Here is an 8,847-nt window from a genome sequence, read left to right on the forward strand (position 1 = left end):
TAAGATGTTGCTTATGGTAAATCTGCAGCATAAAATAAATACAATCGAACAACAATGCCCAACAATTTATAACAAGAAAGCTAATTACAGAGCTACTTTCATAGTGAAAACACTCAGGATGATCAATGGAATTATGAAAAAATACACAGATTGACCTAATATGACTTCTATACTTACTACAAAGCATTAACATTTGAGAAAGTGTACAATATTAATGTAAGAACAAAGGAGACAGATACAAAAACCAAAAATAAAGGCAGGAAAGTACAGTCAACTATTAATCAGAGAACAATGGAAACTTAACCAGAAAAGTGTGATCTTGATCACTGTTACCTAGGCAACTATAATTCTATGTGTATAGAAACTAAATAAGCACAGACTTCATAACTACCACAAAAAATTAACTCAAAGTGACTCTTGTATAATTGTTTTTGACCCTCAAGCTAATGATAGTTTTCCAAAGACAAAAGCCCCATGCTCTAGAGCTCTCACTGCAAAAGGAGGTGATCTCTTGCTATGACTATGCAGCCCCTTATGCCTCCTTCTGCTTTCAGGTAAACCCGGCCCCACTCTTTCACAATCCAAAAGCAACATAGAATTACTGAATTCTATGTTATGTTAATTCTGCTTCCTGTCCCATGGATTACAGCACAAGATGTCAATTTTGCCCTATCTACCTGCCCAACACCTTGCACACCTGAGAAACATCTGCAGCTCAGAAATGCCTTTTGTCCCTGGAAACTAAATTTCACTTAAACCATTGCAGCTGGTGGTGGCAGAAAGTTAAAAGCATTGTAATCATGTATTTCCCAAAGGGTGATCCACATCACCATCTTTCTAACAGTTTTTAAATTATTTGTAACATTTGTGGACAAACCTGAAAGTGAAATGCAATACTCAGAACTTCTAGAAACAAGACACTCATTTTTCCAATCTGTCTTCACACTGCACACCAAAAGCATGCCTGTGTGGGCAAAATGAACTATGATATTACAAACATCATATCCTCCCATGCTAGGTCTGCAGAGTCTCCTACCTAGGAAATCCATACACAGGGAGGCACAGAGGACAAGGGTGACTGCCCAGGTCAGCACGTGGACCAACAAAACCATACTCAGGCTAATGGTCCATCCAAATCCAAGCAGAAATAACAGTTCAACACACCTTCTCTGAATACCCTATACTCACCCTGGCATAGCTTGTGTTCTTCCTTATAACTTATTACAGGAGAGACAGAACATAAACCCAAAAAGAATCTGCAAGCTACCTGCCACTCTTACTACTGATTGCAAAGCATTCTTAGAGTCCCTGATTGGCTAGGGACACCCAGATGGCCTCACAATACTAGCAGCTCACATATTGGGTGATCAGAGATCAAATGACTCAGAGAGCGCAGTACTTACAGCTCTGCCCTTCTAGCCCAGCAGACAGGGACCTAGTCTAGAAAATTTTAATTTTTTAGTAGACATTCTTCTACCTTCCTAGAGTATATCCTGTTCCTCATCCAAAGGACAAGTTCCTATCTGTGCCCATTCCATTATACACTCAATGTGCAATGCAGCCAACCCATTGCCTCATAGCTGGGAAATTGTGTAGTCAAACAAAGGTCACATTGACACAGTAAGTGTTGTTACTGTATAACTGTTGTTAAAAGCAGGTCAAAAAAAAACAGGTCATGAATTAGAAAACAATGAGTGGTCATGGTATGTCTTAGAGACAAGAAAGAGAATGTTGATATGATGTAGTTTTGATCTCCAAAAATTATTTTGTGAATTGACACAGACTTTATGGCCATGTACTCTACAGTCTAGGGATTTGTATTAGAGTACATGAAAAATTTCTCAAACCTTTTATCTCTGGGTGTATATCTAAAACCTGAAAAATGATTGTTCCATTAGGCATGGCCACAACATTTTATCCACATCTATTATGAGTAACGTACTGTAACTATAGCAATTTGGTTTCATGATAAGGTCAGTCTTTTATCCAGATTCTTGATTGCCCTTGTCTGTGGACCCCAAGAAATGGACAATCAGGACATTTATGGAACATCTAAAATTGATTACATAATTCCTCATTGCTAATCTAAGGTACTGTGGAAGTAGGAAATCTCTCAACACCCACCCTACCTCTCCCTTCTTGTGCTGTGACTCCACTAGCTTCAAAGTTGGTCAATGAACTCAATTCTTGCAGAGGTTCCTCTTCATTAATAAGTCTCTCATAAAAGACAGAGAGATTGGGGGTCACTCATTTACTGGTTTACTTTTCCTTCTGACTGACCAGTCAAGGCCCAGAATGGAAGGAGTTGCAGGACTATTTTCCCAGCACTGGACAGCAGAGGAAGGATTAGGTGTTCAATGCAATTCACAATTACATAGAATGAGGCAAGCCTAAACTAAAGGAGAAATTGCTCTACACAGAAATAATATCAATAATCAACATGACTTCACAGAAAAGCAATAAAGCTCTTGATTATGTAGAGACATTGGAGAACAGAAACAAATAGAGATAAGAGCAGGAATGTACTAAAAGAATGTATTTAAAATGATACCAATAAGTCATTTTAAATATTATAATGTATTTTTAAGATAAAAAAATTGGCAATATTGATTTTGAAAAAGAGTAGGTCCTTCCCTAGTAGAAGTAATGTCATTAATATGAGATAGTTTGATCTTGCTCATATGCATGTGTTGGCTGCTGAGGTCTATAACTTGAAACACCCAGTTACTGTTAATGCTCTGTTTCTCAAACCATGAGCTGACATAACTATGTCAAACAGGAATGGACATATCTGCATAGCAGAGTTTCCTAATTGCAAATTCAAAATCCATTGGCTCAAGATAACCTTCCCAAACTCTACACTCACACAATCTGGTCTGTGATCATTCATGTGACATGAATTAAACCATGATGGAAAATTATAAAATAACTCCTGCTACCATAATCAGGTCCTTTTTTTTATAACAGTGACTCCAGCTGCTAATTACCTACCCTGCTTCCCCCTGCACTGTGCACAATAAACTATTTCTGCTATTTGGTTTGAAGTCAGAAGCAATGCTCCACATGCGAAACCTCTCCTGGTGACTGCATTAGATTGTCAACTACATGACTCAATTGAATAATTTTAAAACTCTGTGGTGCTACAGTCATTTAATTTAAGAATTTTGAAGGTATAGTAGAGAGAACAGTGAGATCATTGGCCTGGAGAGAAACAGAATGGAATCCTTGTGTGTTTTAGCTTCATGCTCCAGGTTGCACTTTGAACAATTTAAACAAAGATAGACAACTTGTAGGTCTAGCCATTTGGGCCAATGGGTGAGTTAGACAGCAGAAATATTCCCAGAATTGTTTCTTAAATAGACCAGACACTTGAAACAGCAGGTCATTTTTTAGTGACATTGTGCTGGGGTGAAGCTGACAGTGGGTGAGAATGATGGGAAAAATGGAAGGTAGAAAAAAATAAAAGCTGGTGTGAGGAGATCTTGCACAATCTATATTGCATGCCATTTAAGATTCTTAAAAAGAATAGCACCTACTTCCAGGGAGGAAATGAGGAACTTCTAGGAAGTCTGCAGAAACTACAATAAAGTGAGACAGAATCAGGAGGAGGCTAATCAAACAATGCTGCCGAAGGGAACGCAGGATATCTCAAGATCATTACTGAGTAAACATATCAGTGGTCTTGGGACTGATATCCATAGCTCCATGTAGGACCTGAAACAACCCCACCATAAAAGCCCTGGTTCCAGACCATTACCAGTTCCCCCAAACATGTTCCTGATTTTATGGAAGGAGCTCTGTTTTATTGTCAATAAATCAGGCTCTTAGGGAAAGCTCCCAAGGCCTAGGCCCGAGACTGTTAATTGCTCTCCCAAGAATGATCCTTTTCTTTGTCTGAGGGCCGAAATGAAAGCCTTGCTTGATCAGTCCAGTCCTTAATACAACAAGTTTTACTTTTCAAATACTTGTCACCTGGTGTCATATTGACCTTGTGGCTGAACCATGCTTTTCTCAAGAAGAAATCTGGGGCCAGCGCTGGTGGTGCCTGTCTGTAATCCCAGTACTCGGGAGGCAGAGGCAGGTGCATCTCTGGGAGTCAAGGTCAGCCGGGTCTACAGAGCTAGTCCAGGGTAGGCTTCAAAGCTACAGAGATATCCTGTCTCAAAAAACTAAAAAAAAAAAAAAAAACCTGGAACTTTATGGCACAACAGGCCTTAGGGCTGGCTGTGACATGTAATGTCTCAATAAGCAGCTTGTTAGAATCTCATTCTTTGATATAAGTTTGGGCCTAGTTGCTTGTTGTAAATCAGCAGTGGTTCCTTTGTAATGGTTTGGAAACAAATGTCTGGACAATCCCGGTGCACAAATTTGTATCCTACTGTTCTAATCTCTAAAAGCCATAGCTACAGTACACTTATCTTTGGGGATTTTTTTTTTGAGACAGTCCTCCCTCCCCTAAATTCTGTTTTGTGAGACTTACTATCTCCTAAGCATTAGTAAATCCTTTAAATCACCAATTATACTCATCTACATCACATGCTAGTAGTGGATGGCTACCCAATGCATGAGATGCCTTTTACAACCACCCAAAAAAATTATCTATGAATGGGTCTTACACATAAAAATTAAATGTAAAATATTGATCCTCATTCAACAAGGTACTAGAAGGTACTCTCAAAGTTAGGCAACCTGCTTTCTATGGGTGCAATAAAAGCATGTTGAAGTTCAAAGATGGTTTTAAGCACAGCTCCCTACTTCCAATTCTGTGAGCAGATTCAGCCCACAGAACAGGTATTCAGAGGCCTGCCCCTGGATCCAGGGAGTGTCAAGTACCACATGGGACATCAGAGGACACGGATTCTTCAGGCAGGTTCCCACCCAGACACGAGGAGGACCCACCACACTGGATCCTCCACCTCACCATCTGCTCCACCTCATCTGGGGACAGCAACCTCTCACTAACCATGTCATGGTTTCCCAGCTCAGCCATGCTGTCTGCTCAGCTCCCTGCAGCAGCACTCACAGCACAGCACACCACACAAAACTGCTGGGGCCAGCTCCTCTTCAAAGGAAAGTCTGGAGCCTGGGGTGGCAGGAGGAACCCTGCACCACTTTTGACTGGCAGGCCACCTGGAGGACCTGATTGGCTAATGAGACCTGAGTGACAGTACCACATCCCATAGGGTCACAATGTGTTTAAAAACACAGCACAATTCTTCCTGTCCCTCCCTTCCACCCCAGACAAAGACTTTTTCTAGATCAGCAGAGATATGCATATCAATAGCACTTGGACCTGGCTGTAAAAGTAAACTGCGCTCTCTTCCTGCTCTCCTTAGGCACTTCCCCTTCTTCCTCCTGGACACAAAGGGGCTAGCTAGATGTACAGACCACTATACTATGTAGGGTGGAGTGATTCCCTGTGACACAGGTAGTAGGGTGCCCAGAATTTTAACAACAAAAAAGATACTTAAAGATACACAAGGAGTGTTTGTTGTGTGACTTCACACTGACATCACCTGAACTGAAGGTATTATTTCCCTGCTTGTCACTGGGACTTCAGACAACCAGCAAAGAAAAGCAGGAACTAGATCATACACAAGATAATAGGTCTTTCTCCCATCAGAAAGTTGGATGTTGGCTCCATTGCTTAAGGAGTTTTATTCCTGAAATTTAGAGGAAACAGTTGGAAAATTAAATAATAATAAAGAGTAGTCTTCATGGAAAGCTGAATACTTAGAGAATAATGGACCTAGGAAGAATTCATTTGTGAGCACCATTGTTAGCCAGCACATGTTCCTTCCTGGGCAGGTGAAAAAAAAAAGACAACTGTATTGTTCAAGCTTTTCTACATAGTCAGGATTGTTAGAATGAATCTCTCCATGAATGCAGAAAATTGATTTCATAGAATGTCTTACAAGCATGCAGTATGGGAAGGAGATCTTTTTAACTAGCCCTGCCTGCTGTCTGTCATCATTGCAGAGAATTCCATTTTTAAGCTTTATTTTATTTTATGTATATGGGTGTTTGCCTCCAGGCATCTGTGCAGAGTTCTTACAGGGCCAGGAGAGAGTTACAGAGATGGTTAGGTATAATGGAACCTATGTTCTATGTAACAACACCTGGAGCGGCTTTTAACTGTTATCTCCCTAGGCCACTTCTTTATTTAAAATTTATTTTCATATAGTTTAATTGATATGTATTAAATCAATTTCCCCTTCCTTGTCCTCTCTCCATCTTTTCCCAAATTTTGCCCTTTTAATTTTTTCCTCGTTATGCATGGGAGACTATTATACACAAATATGTGAATAAACCATTCTGAGTCCCATTCTGTTGGTTTTGTTTATAGGGATTCAAGGATGAATACATTGTATTGGACATGGAGTTGGGGATCTCATCCTTGCCTGAGGCTAATTCTCCCACCTGAAGGAGAATTCCACTATTTAATGACTAACAAGAGTCTTATCCCCAAGTAATCTATGTGCCTTGGACAGAAAACATTATAAAAAATAGAAAATATTATCCAGAAGAGTAAACTTGAGGTGGCAATTACCACCTCAATGTTAATTGCTGATGCCATGACCCTGAAGTTTGGACCTGAAGGGAAGACTATGGACACCCTCCTATGCCAATTACAGTCTCCTTTAGTTCTGTGGTCCTCCCTCCATACCTCATTGACCATTCTCATTTTGGATGACTTTGAAAACTTGAAATTCCTTCCTCCACATTCTAGGTACCATGATTGCAGGCCTGAGCCACCATGTCTGGCTTAGGTTCCTTCAAATGCATTTAGTGAGGCATTAGAATGATGGGATGAGTTACATGAACATTTATACTTAACTATATTCAAAACATACTTATCTCTGTGAGCCTAGCTTTTATCATCTGCAGAATAAGGACAGAACTCTTACCAGGTCATTGTTCAGTTATAACAGACTCAATAATAAAGAAAAATAAAATTTCTCATAGTTGTAAGACAGTAGACATTAAGGCAGGAAAGCTACATTTATTGGGAACCTTCTTCTGTAACTGGAGATAGGATCAGAACCTGTGTTCTGGCTGCTCTAACTAGGAAGGCTCAGTCATTCATCATCAGTAAGCCAATTAAATGAATCAAGTTAGTCAGTGAGTGACATACTCACCTATAATGCAGGAACACTGGCAGCAAGGTGAACAGATCTCTCTGATGTGATGTCCTACGACTGCCTAGTCTATAGTGTTAGTTCCAAGCCAGCCAAAGAGTCAAGCAATACTATTCTCTACAAAAAAAGAAAACAGAAATAGAAAAGGGAATAAAACAAATTGTAACTCAAAATTTAAAATGATATTTATTTAAATTGACTAATTTGGAACTATAAAGTACATATGGGACAACTAACTTGTCCTTGGGTTCTTAAGAGGTTTAGGTAGAAGGCAAAAGATATGCAAAACTAAGCAATCTAATAAAGCCATATAATGAATTTTTCCCATCTACAAAACCCTCCCATATTCTTATCTGGAGGATTCAAGTTTTTTCCCACAATGACATGCTCAGTGAAATTAAAATTTCATGTGGTTCACTGTTTCACTAGTTGTTAGACAAAGAGAGATATCAGCGTCTCTTTAGAACATCCTTATTCCTACCAGGAATGTAGGTTACAGGGATTGAGAGGGTGGAGAAACAGGAGCTTTAAAGCCCAAGTGTGAATCACAAAATGTGGGCATGCAGGAACTTGTCACTGACAGCTACATGTAGTTGTCAAAAACAAGAAAGAGTGGAAGACCTGGGGTGCACTGGTTCATTGAAAACATAGGGTAGAAAATACCTTACCAGTTAAGAAAACTGAAGATTCTTTCAGAGCATCCAGCTTCCATTCCTAGTACATACAGAAGCTCACTACTATCTGTAACTCCAGGATCAGGAGTCTGTAGCTCCAGATCTAGGGGATCTGACACCTTCACTCAGACATCTGTCAATCTTGATCTTATCTATTCTTATGTAATATTTGGAATGTTTGGAATGTCAGGTACTTTCCCTTAGATTCTGGCCCATCCTTGGGTGGATCTCTCGGTGGTGTCAGCTTAAGAATCCAGATGTTGCCTACCTGGGTCCCTAAGCCTGTCATGGCAGTTGTGTGGTCAAGCTGTTTTGTGCTCTTACATATTTCACCAATATCTTTTAGGCTTGTGCCCAAATGGGATTGAAATGCTGCAGCTGTCTACTTCTGGGTGGTGCCTGCATGATGTATAGGACCATCAACTGACCCTAGTCTTCTCTTTCTTCAGCCAGTCATAGGGAATACCTCATGAGACTCTAGATGAGTGGTTGGCAGCATAAGGCATTGTAACAGGAGTGGAAACCTGTAACTGGAGTTTTCTCTGAGCCCACAGCTACTCAGAACCAAATAAACACACAGAGCCTTATATTAATTAAAATTGTATGGCCTAATGGCTCAAGCTTCTTGGTAACTAGATCTTACATCTTAAATTAATCTTGCATCTTAAATTAAAACTACCTCTTGCTTTTCATGGTGGCAGCTGATGGCATCTCTTGACTCAGCCTTCCTGTTCCCAGAATTCTTGTCTCTTTTTGTCTTGCATATGCTTCCTGCCTGGCTACTGGACAATCAGCACTGTCTTTATTAACCAATCAGAGCAACACAGTTACAGCATACAGAGTAATATCCACAGCAGAAACCATAGGCATTTTGACAACTTCTTCATGGAGCTTGCTTGTTCCTTTAGGACCTGCTTGGGCCCAATCACTTATACACCACTTCCATTTCATAAGAGATTGTTGCTGTTCATGTCTTACTTTATGACTGGTTGGTCGGATAACACCCACTTCATGATGGGCAACACGTTCAGGTA

Source organism: Peromyscus eremicus, unplaced genomic scaffold (assembly GCF_949786415.1).
Source record: "Peromyscus eremicus unplaced genomic scaffold, PerEre_H2_v1 PerEre#2#unplaced_227, whole genome shotgun sequence".
Lineage (NCBI taxonomy): Eukaryota > Metazoa > Chordata > Mammalia > Rodentia > Cricetidae > Peromyscus > Peromyscus eremicus.